The sequence below is a fragment of the Pituophis catenifer genome, unplaced genomic scaffold, assembly GCF_029215685.1.
Source record: "Pituophis catenifer annectens isolate HBS135680 unplaced genomic scaffold, rPitCat1.0.hap2 SCAF_1, whole genome shotgun sequence".
Lineage (NCBI taxonomy): Eukaryota > Metazoa > Chordata > Lepidosauria > Squamata > Colubridae > Pituophis > Pituophis catenifer.
Genome location: NW_027256881.1, coordinates 23,597,838 through 23,615,692, shown reverse-complemented (window position 1 = coordinate 23,615,692; position 17,855 = coordinate 23,597,838). Strand labels below are relative to the sequence as shown.

The following is a 17,855-nucleotide window of genomic DNA, read 5'->3' as shown; positions in this document are numbered from 1 at the left end:
TAAATTATTTATTTATAGCATTGGCATCCTTCAGTCTCAAGAAACTATGGTATCGTGCTTTGGAAAGAAGTCCTAAAACAGCATCTAGTGTGACTAAAAAGGCCAATTCGAGAGTGGCAATCCCTTCCACACTGAGGGCAGATACATTCTGTCCCCTGCCCAGCCCCCAGATTTTGCTGGTTCCGGGACTGCCTCTTTCCCTCAGCCTGCCGAACAAGTGTCTCTTCGAATTGGAGGAGGCCAGTTTATTGGCCTTTTTTATATATACATGTATAAAATCTCACTATAAGATGAAAGACTCCTGTTTCCACCAGTAAGATTTCCTACAGAATAAAAAATAGCTGTGTCTCCTTTCCTGATCCAATTCCTGCATAAGTCTATTAAATGTGCAGACGTTCCTTTCCTTCATGCCCTTGACTAGAGAGAAAAAATGTAATTAATATCTTCATCCTTATCACACACACCCCCTTCCTCCATCTCTTTATTTCTTTGATTAATGGTCTTTCATTTTTTAAGTTAGTTATAATACAATCTCACATCAGATTGCTCCCATCATCATATTATAGGAGGCATTGCTGCAAGACAGCCAAACTGATAGGTCTGTTCAAATCAATATTTAATTTGGCTCATTTTTCAAAATCTCACATTAACCTCCCTGACTTTATCTCTATCAGAAGTTCCATTATTCCAAGGGGCGAGTTTCAAAACCTGTCGCTACCAGTTCGCTTGTGGGAGTGCACAAACTCATGCGCGCACAATGCTTCTGCGAATGCGCAGAAGCATCCGGGCATATGAGCAGAGCTTCCTGCCACTGCCACTGCTACCGGTTCTCCCAATCCGGTGCAAACCGGTAGCAATTCACCACTGATTATTCCCCATTATTACCATGCTGGCTGAGAATCATGGGACTTGAATTCTAACATATCTGGAAGGTACAAGATTGGAGAAATCCCTAAGGAGGCTTGAATTCAATTTACTACCAAAACAAAAAAGCAACCTTGCTTTGCAGTTTGTTTATAAACAGTTGCATCAAAATTGTTTGTGTGTTCTGTTTTGCTAAACTGGGAGAGCACACTATGTGCCACGGGTAACAAAACAGCACAAGTGAAATCTTGACGTAGTCAGCCCCAAACAGCCTTCTCTAAAGTGCCTCATCAAGGCATATTGGCTCACTAGGTGGTTAACTCAGCTAAGCTGAACTTCACCACTGATGAAATGTTTAGAGCAGGAGTGTGAAATTCAAGGCCCCTGGGCCGGATCCGGCCATGCTTATATCTGGCCCACAGGGCCACCTTGGAAACAGTGAAGGACTGGCCCATGGTGCCTCTGCAGCAAAAACAGACTCCTGAGTTCCGTTTTCAGCTGTGATGGCCTCCATGCTAGCCATATACCAAACCTTGAAATCCATATTGAAGATGCTTCTGAAAATTTGTTTCACCTTCAAGTAGAACAGGGGTGTCAAACTCGATTTCAATGAGGGCTGCAACAGGGTTGTGTTTGACCTCGGGGGGCTGGAGGGGAGTGTGGCCAGGGTGGGTGTGGCCAGCACGACGACACTCATCAAGGCTCCCTTTTTGGCTGTGACAGCCTCCCATGCTCCATTTTCACTGGCAGAGGGTTGCAGGAAGCCATTGCAGTCAAAAATGGAGGTCAGGAACCCATTTTCTCTGGCAGAGTGCTTGGGCCACCACAGGCGCTGACTCAAGTGACATTGAGCTGACCCACCCCGGCCATGCCCCTCCCAGCCCCCCGAGGTCAAACACAACCCTGATGCAGCCCTCAATGAAATTGAATTTGACACCCCTAGTTTAGAGAGCTGGAGATGTTGAGCACTGCCAAACCTTGGATCAAACCAGTTGGCTAAGTCTGAAATCAGCTCAAAGAGGTCATCTTCTCCTAACCCCTGGGGACGAGAATTGAGGGAGGAACTCCTTCTGCAAGACTAGAGTAAGTGTTATGAAAGGTCAGCCATACCATAATTTTAAAAGTGGGGAGGCTGTTATCTTCCCACATAAACTTTCATTTACATGCTTTTGAACCACTTTTGAACTCGGGTCTTCAACCTGGGTTGTCACTGCTTTCCAGCCAACAAGTCCAGCATCTTAACTGCTGATTAACCACCCTGCCCTCAACCCATCTATAATAGTTGAAAACTGATGGCCTAGATTCCCATTCTATGGAGGTAGAAGATCCATAAAAACTGTGATAAAGCCTGAAAGTTTTAATAAAAAACAGGAATTTCCAAATCTAGAAGAAGTGAAGGAAATGCTGATGCATCCTATGGCTGTGCCAGAGTCCTGCTCTCTCTCTTTTTTTTTCTGTTCGTCATGCCCATATGAGCTCTCGGTCCCGTCCCCTCCCACCCCCCAACACCATCAACAAGATTGATTTCACGAGTACAAACGATGAATCTCACAAATGTTAAATGCTGCCCATGCCTAGTTTCTGAGAAGTCTTTTTTTTCCCCCTGTTATTGTTGGAAAAAGAAAATGCAGGGTCAGATGGACTTTTTAGTCTCACCCAATAATAAAATTCTTGAGTTTGGAAAGTTAACATTTTGACGTATGGGGTTTGGCACAAGGAGTTAGCATTGATCAGGTTGTCAGCTGGCCCACCTGGCAACATTTTATAAAGAGCTGCCAAATCTGTCTTTTGCACCTTTCCACTTGGTTTATTCCATAGCCACTTTGCGACTTTTCTTTAAGTCCTAGCCTTCTTTTAATTTCAGCCCACATTCAAATCTAACAATCTGTTGGGTTAATGATGATAATTTACTCTTACCTGCTTCTGTTCAATGCACTGCGACTTTACGTTTTGCTACAAAAAAAGATGGGGGACTCGGATTCTTTTCCTTTGCTACCCCAATAATGGAAAACCCGTGCCTAGCCCTGGGTGGTAATTGTGAGCCTCTTTGGTTAATTTATTTTCATTTAATTGATGGTTCGGTGTACTATGCAAATCCAGAACAGTGATTCAAATTAATTGTGCTGCGCTAATGCACCCAGAGAAAAACAGCTGGCTCGGGGGTGGGGGAGGGAGCCTGTCACTTTGATCAAGGGGAAGAGAGCAGGCATTGCAAAAACCACACTTCGAATTTCAAATCACGTGGAAGATTTCTGAGGCGCTTATTATGCTTTGCTAATGGATGTTTAATGTGCTTATCCAGATTACTTCAGAGGTTTTATGCAGCATGGACTATACGTCCATGCCACTGGTATATACTTCAGGGTGAAATTAAACCTTCTGAAGTAGAGAGCCCATTGCCCCTGCTTTGGTGATAAATGGTGTGGGGTTTGCAGGGCCTTCAGGTTTTTGTGGTCTGTCCACACTTCAAACGGCAGACCCCCCCCCCAACAGATGTCGCCACGTACTTAACACCCATCGGATGGCAAATGCGTCCTTTTCCCTAATGGAAGCTCTGCCATGTTCACTGAAGAAGTTGAAGCTGCTTTAATGCCACCTCATGCCTATTATATGCCGTACTACGATCTTGAAATTGCATGTAGTGCGAAGTCCCAATGATGTTTTTTTCAAAAGACAATTGGACTTTGTTTTTCCTCGAAGACGTTTCACTTCTTCGATGAGACTGGATCAGTGGTGGGTTGCCCCCGGTTCAGATGGTTCTATAGAACCGATAGTAAAACTGGCGGGAGGCTCCGTCCAATGATCCTGATTTCATGAGAAGCGATCTGCGCATGCGCAGAACTAAGGTGTGTGCATGAGCGAAGCAAGTGCGTGATCCCGTTGCGAACCGGTAGTAAAGGTAAGTAGAACCCACCCCTGGATTGGATGACTAAGGATCTCCATAGACATGCAGAGCGAAGATTTGCCATTAAAAAAAGGATTTGGTGACTTATACTAAACATCAGTCAAGGCTTTATATGCCACCAGTAGCTTGACTCAGGGAGTTGAGCTATTCTAGAAAGTCAAGCTATTCTCCAAAGCACCTGAAGGCAGGACAAGAAGCAATGGGTGGAAACTAATCAAGGAGAGAAGCAACTTAGAACTGAGGAGAAATTTCCTGACAGTTGGAACAATTAACCAGTGGAACAACTTGCCTCCAGAAGTTGTAAATTCTCCAACACTGGAAGTTTTTAAGAAGAGATTGGATAACCATTTGTCTGAAGTGATGTAGAGTTTCCTGCCTAAGCATGGGGTTGGTCTAGAAGACCTCCAAGGTCCCTCCCAACTCTGTTATTCTATTCTATTCCTCCTTAGTTTTGAGGGTAGGATCACCCATGTTAAAAAATATTATTTTGCCATGAGTCCACCAGTTTGGTCTCGTCACCATTTCTTTTCTTAAAAAAGCTTCTTGTGGGGAAACCCAAAGAGGCAACTTCGTGGAAAATTGTGTTTTATATTTATATTTACTCCACCGTTTCTTTCATCTGCAATACAATGAAGTTGCTTCAATTAGGAAACATAATGTTTTTTTTTGTTATCTTTTGTTTTTTTGGCCATCTCTTCCCAAATTCAAGAATACCTGCTGTGAGAATGCCAGCTGTGCCTCAGATAGTGGAGAGCTTCTATTAGCAGATAGCTCTGAACTTGGGTGTCCAAGGGTTTGTCTCCATAGGGGTTAGTTCCATATAATGTGCCAGTATGGTAAAAGGAACATCAAGCTTATTTAAATACAGTATACAGATAGTCCTTGACTCATGACCATTCATTTAACAACCATTCAAATGTATGATGGTGCTGAAGAAAAGTGAGTTACTACCAGTCCTCACACTTATGACTATTCTAGGGTCTCTATGGACACATGATAAAAATTCTGGCTCTTGGCAACTGGCATAAATTTATGACGATTGCAGCACCCTAGGTCACGTGATTACCACTTGTGATCTTCCTAGAGGGTTTCCAACAAAGCAAAATCAATGGGAGAAGCCATATTCACTTATGGTGATTTGCTTCACAACAAGCAAAAAAGTTTGTATAATCAGGTAGGACTCGTTTAATGGCTGCATCACTTAGATGACCAACTGCGGTATCAGTTGAGGACTACCCATTGGGGTGAAGCTACCAATTAATCCATCTAGCTCTTGGGTGAGTAAATTGTTATTCTTAGAGTCACAGGTGGTTTGGTGGTTTTTGTGATCCATGAAGTGAGATTACTGAAAATTGTCTGTAAGACTGCCAGACATGTTAAGGTGGAAAACTGTTGTATCAATCCTAAAACAGACCTAACGAATAAGGTAAAATGCAATTGAATTTAAACTGCAAAATTCCAGATATAGCAAAGAAAGATCAAGAAACACTCAAACTCTTTGCTGACATTTTGTAGACATCTGGATTTTTGTAGCCCTAAGAAATCAAAAGAAAATAACAAAGGAACACTATCTTATCTACCTATCCACCTACTTACCTATCTACCTATCTTCTACCTGTCATCTATCTACTTATCTACAGTATCTATATCTCAGTCATGTTCCATCTTTACCTGTCATGGCTATTCTCCCCACCCTCCGAAGATTAGAGGGTGATTAAATGTAGATTTGTTCATGAATAAGTTTCCAGTTGTTTAGACCACGAGTCTCCAAACTTGGCATCTTTAAGACTTACGAACTTCAACTCTCAGAGTTCTCCATGGCTGGCTGAGGAATTTTGGAAGTTGAAGTCCACAAGTCTTAAAGTTGTCAAGTTTGGAAACCCCTGGTTTAGACCAAAGTTACACTAAGCCATAATTAAACACACCGCATTATGATTAAACATTATGTGGATTGTCAGCCAATTTCAGTTATTTTTTGCTTAAAATATTTTTAAGGCCAATTGTTTTAGTCTGTAAACCATAGTGTGGCCTAGTGTTATGTATAAACATTACCTAGCATTGGCCGTATCCCTAACCCTAACACTTGATGGCCTTCTGGAAAAGCCTGAAGTCATAGCTTTGCCATCAGGTCAAGGGATCATAGAGTAACGTAGAACCCATAAAATGTCTCTACTGTCCTTGAATGGCTATGCTCTCCCAGTGATTATATTTTATGCCTTCAATTGTTTGTTTTTAATGTTTGTATTGTTTGTATGGCTGTTTTATTTTTTGATATTTTGGAGGGGAGGGTACTATTTATATTTTAATTGTAAGCCACCCGAAATCACACATGTGAGTTGGGCAGCTATATAAATTGAATAAACAGACAAACAAACAAACAAATAAACATCTTTGCCCATCCAACCCAATCTGGCATGAAGAGCATGCTGTGGGTACCACTGGCTAGGAAATGCCAGCTAGTGGGCCCAGAAGATTCCATCTTTTCTGGCATGGCACCCATCCTTTGAAACATCATCCCCCTGAGAAATAGACTGGCCCTGTCCTTGTTGGCTTTTATAAGGTTTTGAAAACTTGGATTAATGCCAAACCTGGGGCCCTGAGATTGGTTTAAAGCCCATCTCCTGGTTGTGTGAATGATAGGCTAGATTACTGTATGACCAGCTGCTGTGTGTTTTATTCTTATTTTCTATTGTGTATTTTATGAATTTATTTTATTTATTGTATAGTATGTTAGCTGCCTAAAGTCACTTAAGTGAGATCAGCAGCTTTATAAATCAAATCAAATCAAATAACACTAGGCCATTATGTTATATTTAACAAACTATGGTTAAAATAAACCATTTCTTTACATAAGTGAAGACTCTTCTGGCTGATTTGATCCAGAATGACATTTTCCCATTTTAGTCCGTACCAGAAGGTGTAGTACCAAATATCATAGGTGGATGTCAGAAATAATCCCAAACCAACATAAATTATTGAAAATCTAATTATTTAATAACTACATTCTAAAAATATTACAATTGCTGTGAACATAGTCATATCCTTCTGGGCTTCTTGTCATCATGGAATCCAGATTCTCTAACAAATTGCTTGATAGAGTTTACAATTTTTTTCTTTTAAAAAGTAATATTAATGCTTAAAACACCATAGTCCATTCAAGTATGTTCTTAGACCTACAATCCCTTTCATATCTAATTTCTTCCCTCTCCGCTGGTTTCCAGTTCCAGTTGTCAGCATCTCCATCACAATCAGACACTGTCATTTAATCTTCCTTGCAGCCCTATTTCTGCCCCATTGGAGATTTCTATAGATGCATTGATGTTGCTGTAGCTAAGCAGTAATATTTACTTGATTTATATTGGGCTATATTTAAATTCCATCGGTTTTGGTTTTCATTGAGAAAAAAAAATATCATTTCAAGAGGCAGAATTTTTTTCTTCTTCTTTTTTTTTTATTCACCATTCTCCAAGAATGAAGTTAAGCTCTGTGGATACATCCCATTGGAAGATTATTAAAACGGAGCAGGGAATGATTGGTAGGGGAGGGCATAATTAAGGATAGGGTTAGACAGTGTACCTAGGTAGAGAAGACATTGTAATAATGTAAAGTGCCTTCTTTCTTCCCACTTAAGCCCTGTACATATGTATGAAGTTAAGCACCGTTATTCCCACTTCACAGATAGGAAAGAATAGCTAAGGGGGGGAAAGGCAATCCAAAGCTATGCTGGAAATAAGTGACTAAGGGCTTTTCTCCACAGCTGATCTGAAAGGCTCATCTTGTTTCTTCAGCTGACAGAAAAGTACATTGCCATGATTTTTGCTGTTGTACTGCCTACTTGTGTCCTACTTTCACTGCCTCTGTTTTCAATCACCGCAAATCACCTGATTTTGTAACAATGAAAAAAGCCTAGCAAATTTTATATAATTTGAGGGTGTTTGGGATGGCATTAAGATAAAACAGTAAGGATGACTTAAGCACATTTCATTCAGAAATTGGGATGAGCTCAAGGTCAAGGTCCAACTCATGAGGACAAGAGAGAGAAAATATTACCAGGCCTAGAACATCTTTGTAGCATGATTATGCACAAGAAGGGAAAGATCTTAATAAAACATCCTTCTGCCTCCCCAACCAAACCACAATCTCACTACCACTGCAGTCCGTTCCATAACAAGATGTAAGATATGCTACTCACCTGAAGGAGGTTTGTTTGGCAGTTTAGGCACTTGACTCCTCGGTTCCTCTTAGTTCCTGCCACATGACATGGTGAAGGAGAGGGGGGGAAATCACAGTGTTTCTTTTGTCAGGTTCTTCCAACCCAGAAGAAAGGGGAAAAGCCGGCTAGGCATATATAGCAGCCCCTTCCATAGTCAATTGGAGGTGAAGGGGAGGTGCTGTTGGGTTGTCTGCAGACCTCCCCACCCTTTGTGACAAAGGACTTCAGATGCTTTCTCAAAATCCAGCCCTCAGCATCTCCAGCAAAGCTGATTAATGGGACACTCACCACACATGGAGAGGCAACAAGAATGGGAAGCGGAGCAAAAATATGCACTGCTGAACCAGATGCAGGTCCAAAAGCTGAAGTGTTGTTGTGCTTTGCAAAAAGTTCCAGTTGTTTGGAGTTTTAAAAAGTTTTTGGAAAGGTGGAATGTTCGTGACTGCAACTCCTGTGGAAATATGCACTCTCTGGTGGCCAAACTCAGAAAGGCAGCTAGAATGGCTTTTTATTTTCAAAGTTAGCTTACAGATCCGTATTTGCAATCTGAAAGCTCCCAGGGAGCCATTGGCTTATCAAAGAAGGCAGCCAGTGCCAACAAAACCTAGAAACAGAACACACAGTCTCTTTGTAAGGGATTTTGCTGATTAAAACCAAAGGTCAGAGGAAGGAATGAAAAATGCTATCAATCTTTTATACAGAATTTAGCAAAGTGACAGAAAATAATCAGAACATGTATTTGCTTCCCACAAGGTGAAATCAAAATGAAGAACATTTGTTTTATAGAATGCACAAATGTAGAAGAAATAATACAAAGCCTATATCTTGTGCCAATGATCTCGAAGTATGTTGGCATAGTTAGTGCACAAACCCATGAGTAGGCTCAAATGAACTATAAACCACCAAGAATTGGATTTGCACAATATGCAAGGCTTGTCAGATCAAATTGCCCTGGTACTGATCAGTATAAAGCAGCCCTGATGTTTATCATAGGCCAAAATCACTAGAATATTTTTATGCAGACACAGAGTTTTGAAAGAGAATACTTGCACTGGAAATTTTTCCAGGGAATCCTGCACTTTATTTTGTTCGTAGTACAGATTCAACAACCTGCAGTTTTTCATATATTTTGAATTATCCACATATATGGATGTAATTCTAAAATGCCAAGGCAGCAAGGCCAGGGGTGAAATTGAGCAGGTTCTGACAGGTTCTGGAGAACCGGTAGTGGAAATTTTGAGCAGTTTGGAGAACCAGCAAATATCACCTCTGTCTGGCCCCAGAGTGGGATTGGAATGGGGATTTTGCAGTATCCTTCCCCTGGAGAGGGGTGGGAATGGAGATTTTGCAGTATCCTTCCCCTGCCATGCCCACCAAGCCACACCATGCCCACCAAGTCATGCTCACAGAATTAGTAGTAAAAAAATTTTTACTGAGCATGGCCATCAGTCTTCTGAGTTGAAGTCTACACACCTTCAAGCTGCCAAAGTTAAGAAACGTTGATCTAGAGAGCGTCATGATATGGGAAAATATGGCATAGATAGATGGACTCCATCTGTGTTTATCTCATCCCAGATTATGGTTGAGTTCTGTAATACTCCCTGTTGGATGGTACTGAGAAACAAGAGCTACTTTTTATTTCATGAATAAATCCTTTCATCACCAATTAATCGTCTTTAATCACCAAATCAGATTTCAGAACCCCACTGAAATTTCCAGTTGAGGAGAATGGCCTTGAACTGAATTTTCACATCACAGACATTACACTAGTAAATAATTAGAGGGACACAACAAAATAAGGCATACAGCAAGGACATCTGTGACAGCAAACCTAATTCTATGGTTCTTTTTCTTTTGTAATATTTTTTAGCTCTTCCTCAGAAGAGTCAGCTCTCATACAGGAGGTTGGGGGGTGGGGTTGCAATGAATTACATACAAATTCTTCACATGCTTTCATAATGTTTATTTAACATTACGCAAGTATAACTAGCTGATAGAAAATCAGGAGTCCCAGTAGAAAATATATGCTATGGTTTGCAAGTTTTCAAACAAATGTTTTAAAAAACCTTTTGGAGTTGCTTACTTTGCTTTTCACAACTATACCTGTCCACTCACATATGAGCATCTTGTGATGTGGGAGGTGTATTCGTTTCTTCTATAATTTCTATTTTCATGCTGTGAAAGCAGAAACAATTGCAATTAAGTGAACTGGCCAGTTTCTGCTATACTCTTTCCTACTAAGGATTAGGAGCTTCAGTACAATGTCCTTTCAAATGAGCCTTTTCATTGTAATTTGAATTCCCCTACTATTGGGGAGGACGTGTCCATGTAGGTTAATTGAAGCTGTTGAAGGCCAGCTTTAGCAGTGAGATGTCAGGTATTTTCAACATGTATTTTAACAGAATTTTGCAACCTTGAATGTACTCTCCTCCCCCTGCATCTTTAACCTAAAGAGAACTAGGGATGGTCCAGTCAGATGCTTTCTCAAATTCCATTCTTGCTTTCGTATTATGGACCTATTTGCCCATTGCCTTGCAGCTCTTCCTCAGGTTCCTCAAGGTTATTCTCACAGCCCAGTCAAAAACAGAAGAGTTGGTTGTATTGTTACAGTTTGAATTCTGGAGTGGTGGCTTTGGTTTTATTTTGAGCTACATATACCTTGAGTCAATCTTCTATGAACTCATGTCTTCCATTTATGTTGAACAGGAATTATCCTCTAAGACTTCTGGATGCAGGAAACAATGTCACTTTTCCTTGAGAAACAGGTATGAAGGTATTTGTATGTGAAAGGAGGCTTTTCCTCTAAAAAAAAGTCATATTAGAAATCATTTTGTGCATCCATCTTAAGAAGTTATACATGATCATCTGCGCTTATTTATTTCAATAGTCAGAGTTACAGAAATATATTTGTAACCCTGTCCAGCATCCCAGGACAGTCTGTTTCCTTCCTGGTCTTTGGGGTGTTCTTTCATTGGCAAGAAATTTTATGTGTCCTCATTGCTTTCCTCCCACATTTTCCCTCTGCACTTCCTGAACTGAGCTGGCTCTTCCTTCTGCAGTTTCTCTTTGAAGTTCAGCTGTCTGGCTATGTGGACAAAGAGAGGTTGTCAAAGAAAACAGAAGTCCTCTTCTCGCTTTACTTTTCTGCAATCCAAAGTGCAGCAGCACCACAGACCTTTGAAGAAGGACGAAGCAACATTGTAAAGTCTGTGTTTAGTTGTCTATGGAAATATCAGAAATGGTAGTTCTACTTGCTATATCACCATAACATAACGTTTCATATCACCAGATCATTCATTCATAGGTCTTTATCAAAAAAAAAAAAAAAGATTTACAACAGATATGCTATTTTAAAAATCCACATTACCAACTTATTTTTCTTCTACTTTAGGAAATATTTCCTATCTTTTCAGTCTCTATCAGGAGTCGGAGCATGATGGTATCCAATGTACATCTGAGAGATCATATCGCCTGAGATTGATAGGGCAGCCAATCAATTCCTAGATTAAGAAGTCTTGATTAAGAACCTAGCCAATGAGGTCTTTTCTTCTAAATGCTTAAATAAACTGTGGGATGCATGAATCTAGGAATTGAGTGGTGAGGTTGCCTAGAGGTAGAGCTCTCGCCTCACAATCAGGAGGCTGTGAGTTCGATCCTAGATAGAGGCAGCTATTTCTCTTTCTGGCCATGTTGAGGATATATCTGCTGAATATAACTCCGCATTGGCGGCAGGAAGGGCATCTGGCCAGTAAACACTCAGCTTCATTCAGTTGCCCAGACTCCATTTCATTTCATTTTCATTTTTCATTTTATTTGATTTATATACCGCCCTACTCCTGAAGGACTCAGGGCAGTGAACAGCCACAAGATAAAACACATAAATACAAAATCTAAAAGCAAAGTAAAACCGAATTAAACAATTTGGCCCAAGACAGATTTAAAACACTCCAATAATTTGAAACAGATTAAAATTTACATTTTAAAAAGGGAAAAAAGGGAAAAGATTAGGCCAGGCCAGCCTGATGGAATAAAAAGGTCTTGAGAGCGCGGCGGAAGGTGCGCAGATCCGGGATCCTCCGTATCTCCGGGGGGAGCTCATTCCAGATAGTAGGTGCCCCCACAGAGAAGGCTCTCCCCCTGGGGGCCGCCAGTCGACATTGTTTGGCCAACGGCACCCGGAGGAGCCCCTCTCTATGAGAGCGTACCGGCCGGTGGGAAGCTATTGGTGGCAGCAGGTGGTCCCGTAGATAACCAGGTCCTAAGCCATGGAGCGCTCTAAAGGTGGTAACCAAAACCTTGAAGCACACCCGGAAGACCACCGGGAGCCAGTGCAGCTTGCGCAGGAGAGGTGTTACATGGGAATGCCATGTCACTCCCATAACCACCTGCACGGCCGCACTCTGCGCCAGCTGCAGCCTCCGGGTGCTCCTCAAGGGGAGCCCCATGTAGAGAGTGTTGCAATAGTCCAGGCGGGAAGTGGCGAGGGCATGAGTGACCGTGAGTAAGGAGTCCTGATCCAGAAAGGGACGCAACTGGTGAATCAGGCGAACCTGATGAAAAATCCTCCCGGTCATGGCCGTCAAATGCTCTTCTAAAGACAGCCGTGAATCCAGGAGGATGCCCAAGTTGCAAGCTCTCTCCGTGGGGGCCAACGATTCGCCCCCAATAGTCAGTGATGGCGCCAACTGACTATATCAGGACGTCGGAAACCACAGCCACTCGGTCTTGGATGGGTTGAGCCTGAGCCTGTTTCTCCCCATCCAGATCTGCACAGCCTCCAGGCACCAGGACATCACTTCAAGGGCATCGTTGGGGTGGTCCAGGGTGGAGATGTATAGCTGAGTGTCGTCAGCGTACTGGTGGTACTTCACCCCGAAACCACGGATGATCTCAGCCAGCGGCTTCACATAAATGTTGAACAGAAGGGGCGAGAGGACCGACCTTTGTGGCACCCCACATATGAGGGGCCTCGGGGTCGACCTCTGCCCCCCTGCCAACACAGACTGCAACCGGTCGGAGAGAAAGGAAGAGAACCACCGCAACACAGTACCCCCCACCCCTAACTCTTCCAACCAGTGCAGCATGATACCATGGTCGATGGTATCAAAAGCTGCTGAGAGATCTAATAGGACCAGGACAGAGGAGCAACCCCTGTCCCAAGCCCTCCAGAGATCATCAACCAACGTGACCAATGCCGTTTCCATGCTGTACCTAAGCCTGAAGCCCAACTGGAACGGATCCACCCCACAAGGGATTATGGAGTTGTTAAAAGAAGATGATGATACATGAATCTAGGAATTGAATTGAGATCTCTAAAAGCTTATTTCCTTTCTCAGTTGAGGTCTTCCTTGAACCACCTTCCTGGCGGAAGGACCATATATGCTAATGACTCCCATCACCATTTCCCCTTATGAAAAGCCTATATCCCTTTTGCATTTTATGTTCCTGCTTCACCTTTTTGACAGTTCTGAATTTATTAAAAATAGAATGTCAAGGCATCAGATAGAACATAAACAAGCTAAAGCCATGATCCAGAAAGGCATTCACGTCAATGGGAATTTTGCCACTTGAATAAATGTAGATTGTCATAATAATATTCAATTCTGGGTCGCCCTGCTGGTGATGTTTACAGGAAGTCAAAGACATGCTGCATTGAATTGGTGCAGAAGATCAGCCAGAAAAACAGATGGCTTCAGTTCCTCAAAAGAGAGATGATGTTGCCAACCTTCAATTTAGCTCCTGCCAAAGGAGAAAGGAAAAACAAAACTGGAGCTCTTTTGCTTATATCCAGAAATAAAGCAGTTCCTTTCAATGATAAAACATTCCTTTGTAAAGCAGGTTAAAACATGCTAGCCTTATACCAAACCTTGAAACCCATATTGAAGATGCTTCTGAAAATTTGTTACACCTTCAAGTAGAACAAGGGTGTCAAACTCGATTTCATTGAGGGCCACAATAGGGTTGTGTTTGACCTCGGGGGCTGGCGGGAAGCGTGCCAGGATGGGCGTGGCCAGCTCAACAACACTCATCAAGGCTCCGTTTTTCGCCGTGATGGCCTCCCATGCTCGGTTTTCACTGGCAGAAGGCTGCAAGAGGCTGTCATGGCCAAAAACAGAGCCCAGGAGGGCCACACGCAGGCTGGTCCTTCGCTGTTTTCAAGGCAGGCCTGCAGGCCAGATCTAAGCACCCAGCAGGACACATGTGGCCCGCGGGCCTTGAGTTTGACACCCCTGAAGTAGAAGAGTCACCTAAACTGCTTCAAAAGAGTAACAGGTGGTTTCTGTTTGGTCTGCATGTCAAGATATGACTCTTCCTCATCCTGGATGCCCTTCCAAATGTGGGATTTCAGCTCCCAGAATTTCTGACTGCGAATCATTGCCAAGAATTTTGCATGTTGAAATTCACACATCAGTCTGATAATGCCTGGCTTGGAGGAGCCTGCTTTAAAGAATGTGCCACCACTACATTAGATCAATATTTAAAAGAGGGCCCCAAATTACATCAAATCTGCAACCTTTATAAATCTCATATATGCTGTGCCATCCTTGGTTACTTTTTAGGAGCTCTTTTTGACTGATCAGTTCCTTTTATGTACACTGAGAGCATATGCACCAAGACAAATTCCTTGTGTGTCCAATCACACTTGGCCAATAAAAAATTCTATTCTATTCTATTCTATTCTATTCTATTCTATTCTATTCTATTCTATTCTATTCTATTATTAGGCACTTTTAGCCTTAAAACACTAACTCCTTTGATTAGCCATTTTCTATAATTTTCTTATTCTTACTAAATAAATCACTTAAATAATAGTGATATGTTTTAAACTGCCTGTTGTTCTGCCTTACCCTTTACAAAAGATTAACTCAGTATCTGGGTTTGCACAGTACCCTAAATCATAAACTACGCCTAAGGGTTGGTTCATACAACACATTAAATTATCAACCTTGCCCAAAAAATAAACTATTAAGGTTAAAATTACAGCATATTATGCAAATATAACCATAAGGCCTTAAACTGACCTACATGTGAACCCAACCAGAGTAAAATTGGAGCTTTAGAGCCAGATTGCTACATTGGGGCTGCACAACATTTTATTTTCTAGGCGGATAGCCTAGAAAATGTATATGGGATTTGCAAGCTAGCTTAGAATGTCTCCCCACTGTATCTAAACCATACTATTAGAGGATTTGTGTTTTGCCACCTGGCAGGGAGCCAAGTTAAAAAAGGCAGCTTTACTATTTATCAAGACAAATATCTTGCAAGGTAGAGGAATAAGAGGGGAAAATGGCAAAATTGGGCATTCTAACAACCTACATTTAATTTTATACAATGCATCCTTTATAATAGAGGTACATATTTTGTTTTGGTTCAAAGTCTTCTCTTGGTCTTTGAGGATCCTGCCAAGGGCTACACTCCAAAAACTGAAGTAGTTTCTTTGCCTTTTAATATTGAAATGAAATGTAATTTATACAGTGTCTTATTTCCAGTCTCGTTGTGGTGTGAGCCCACTGCAATATGGACTGAAATTTTTGAAGCTGGCTTAAGAAAAGGCCAAGAGCATTATGGGAGACAAGCGGATTAGGCTGCAGGTCAGAACTGTTCTCAGCCTGATTGCACAACTGATCATCATGGTATCTCCGAAACAACCCTGAAATGTGTTTTGGAATGAGTAGACCACATTCTTAGGATGACCAATAAAAAGAAATGTCAGATTGGAGGCTTGAGGGAGGGAAGTGTTTGGAAGTATTGCCGATGAAATGACTCAGTGACAGGCCTTTATATTCCTATTTGTATATATTATTCTGGTTTACACTATCTATCAAGTCAAATAAAGACCTAGCAGCTTTGCACAATATGATAGTTTGGAAATTATTAACCTAGGTTACATTTTTGTGGTATAGTGTGTTCTGTAACCCCAACCCATTTGGCTAACTAATAGTTCATTTCAATATATGGCGTAAATCCAGAAAATTCAGCAAGGATGTTAAGTGCATTATGAAAACACAGCCAGTTTGTGGTTTATTCGATGCAATTCTAGCCTCTGTGTTTAAAAGACCATAATTTATGACTTAGGGTGTAGTGCAAAACCAGCCAATGTTAATGTATTCAATAAACTAAGTTTAAATAAATCATGTCCTAACAAGTTGAATCCATGAGGGGAGATGTAATTTACCAGCATTTGCTTTATGTATGGAAGAATCCAAATTCAATCCAGAACATCACTAGTTAAAATCAAGTCATGGTGGTGATGCAAAGGATATCTGACTTTTTAGATATCTACCACAAGTCAATGTAGACAATCCCAGCAAAATGGACTAAGAGCAGGGGTCTGCAACCTTAAACACTCAGAGCCATTTGGACCCATTTCCCACAGAAAAGAAATTACCGGGAGTCACAAAACCTGGGTGGGCGTGACCAACTCGATGTCACCCACTCCCACCCAGTCACATGACCACCACCACCCCGCCACACTTACCCAGGTTTTGTGACTCCTGGTGTTTTCTGTGGGAAACAGGCCTCTCTCTCTCTCTGTCTCTCTCTCCCTCTCTGTCTCTCCCTCTCTCTCTCATCTCCCTCTCTCATCTCTCTCTCTCTCTGTCTCGTTTGTGTGTGTGTGTGTTCCCTCTTGAACCATTTCCAAAAACAGGCGAGGGTTGGTGGTTTGTTGTTGATGGTTTTTTGTTTTGGGTGCTTTTTACCATATTTAAATCAAGAGTCATTTCAAGTTCCCAGGTAAATGAAGCTCTTTCATTCCCCTGCTGTGGCTCCCTGTCAGCTGAATTCACCACTGGCTGGCCCCGCCCCTCACCCTCTCCTTGCCTGGCCTGAGAAGGTAAGGGCGACAGCGGGAGATAGAGACTCGCTCCATATTCCAGAGTGGGCGCAAAGTGTCCCTGTACTTGCCATATCTTGCAGGCGCTTCTTCCAGCCCTTGCTGCGCACACCTTGGTTGCTCAGGGAGATGCACGACTTTCTCTGAGTGATTGAAAGAACTAACTTGAGGTACAAAGCCGAGAAATCAAAACCAGATTATTCCCAATGCTGTTTTGTCTCTGGATCTTTCTTTCCTTTTTTCACTCCTGAAGTCCGGGGCACCTCAGAATCATTTTTGGTCAAACAGAATCTCTTCTCTTTTCCATCTCACCTTCCACTATTATGTTTGTGCCCTTTTGTCCCGCTCATGCATAACATACACTGAAATGCAGCACAAAAGACTCCAGCACACTTCATTGAATTATCAATATCCCCATGTCAAAAAAACTGAATAAACAAGAAGTTCCTGGTTGATAGGGCTATTGTTCCCTAGAGACTAATATTCCAGTGTATAAGAGAGGGAGAGGGAGCAGGTATCCAGGATCTTTTGTAACCCCAGCCAACCTGACTGTGGAGGACAGTATCCAGCAACCATATGAGATAATAGGTAGTTTTTTCAGAACCAATATGTGGGCACACTAGTAAAATAACTGTTGCTTGCCCCTTTACAAAATAACTGCCATCGGAGATATAACTTTGTCTGTCTGCCTTCACTTCACAGAATCTCCATATTATTACAGTTTTTTTCTCCTCTCTTTCTAGGCAGATATACATGCTTCTAAATAAATTATTGTCCTGTAAATGCCTGGTTTTATTTGTTTTAAAAAAGCTCTGGGGCTCATTGGAGGCCAACCTGCAGTCCTGGAAATAAAGGTGAAGATGCAGATTAGCAATTTTCTTTAGAGTATATCTTCCTATTTTTAAAAGAATGAAATATGTTTTTTTTTAAATCATAAGGAAGCATTTTGGACCCTGGCAGACACTAAGGGAGTTGTACAGTTGTCCATTGTAGCCATGGATACCATATGCAGGATCTCAGAATTAAACTTTTTCTAC

At 41.8% G+C, this 17,855-nt stretch overlaps 1 protein-coding gene across 1 annotated transcript in view; it reads right to left on the bottom strand.

Moving 5' to 3' along the window:
* SCARA5 (scavenger receptor class A member 5) overlaps positions 1-7,969 on the bottom strand; it is a 126,101-nt gene extending 118,132 nt beyond the window's left edge. Inside the window, exon 1 of the mRNA XM_070947028.1 lies at positions 7,962-7,969. The gene's annotated coding sequence lies outside the window, so the exon portion shown is untranslated. The remainder of the gene's footprint in view (positions 1-7,961) is intronic.
* Positions 7,970-17,855: the final 9,886 nt, after the last annotated feature.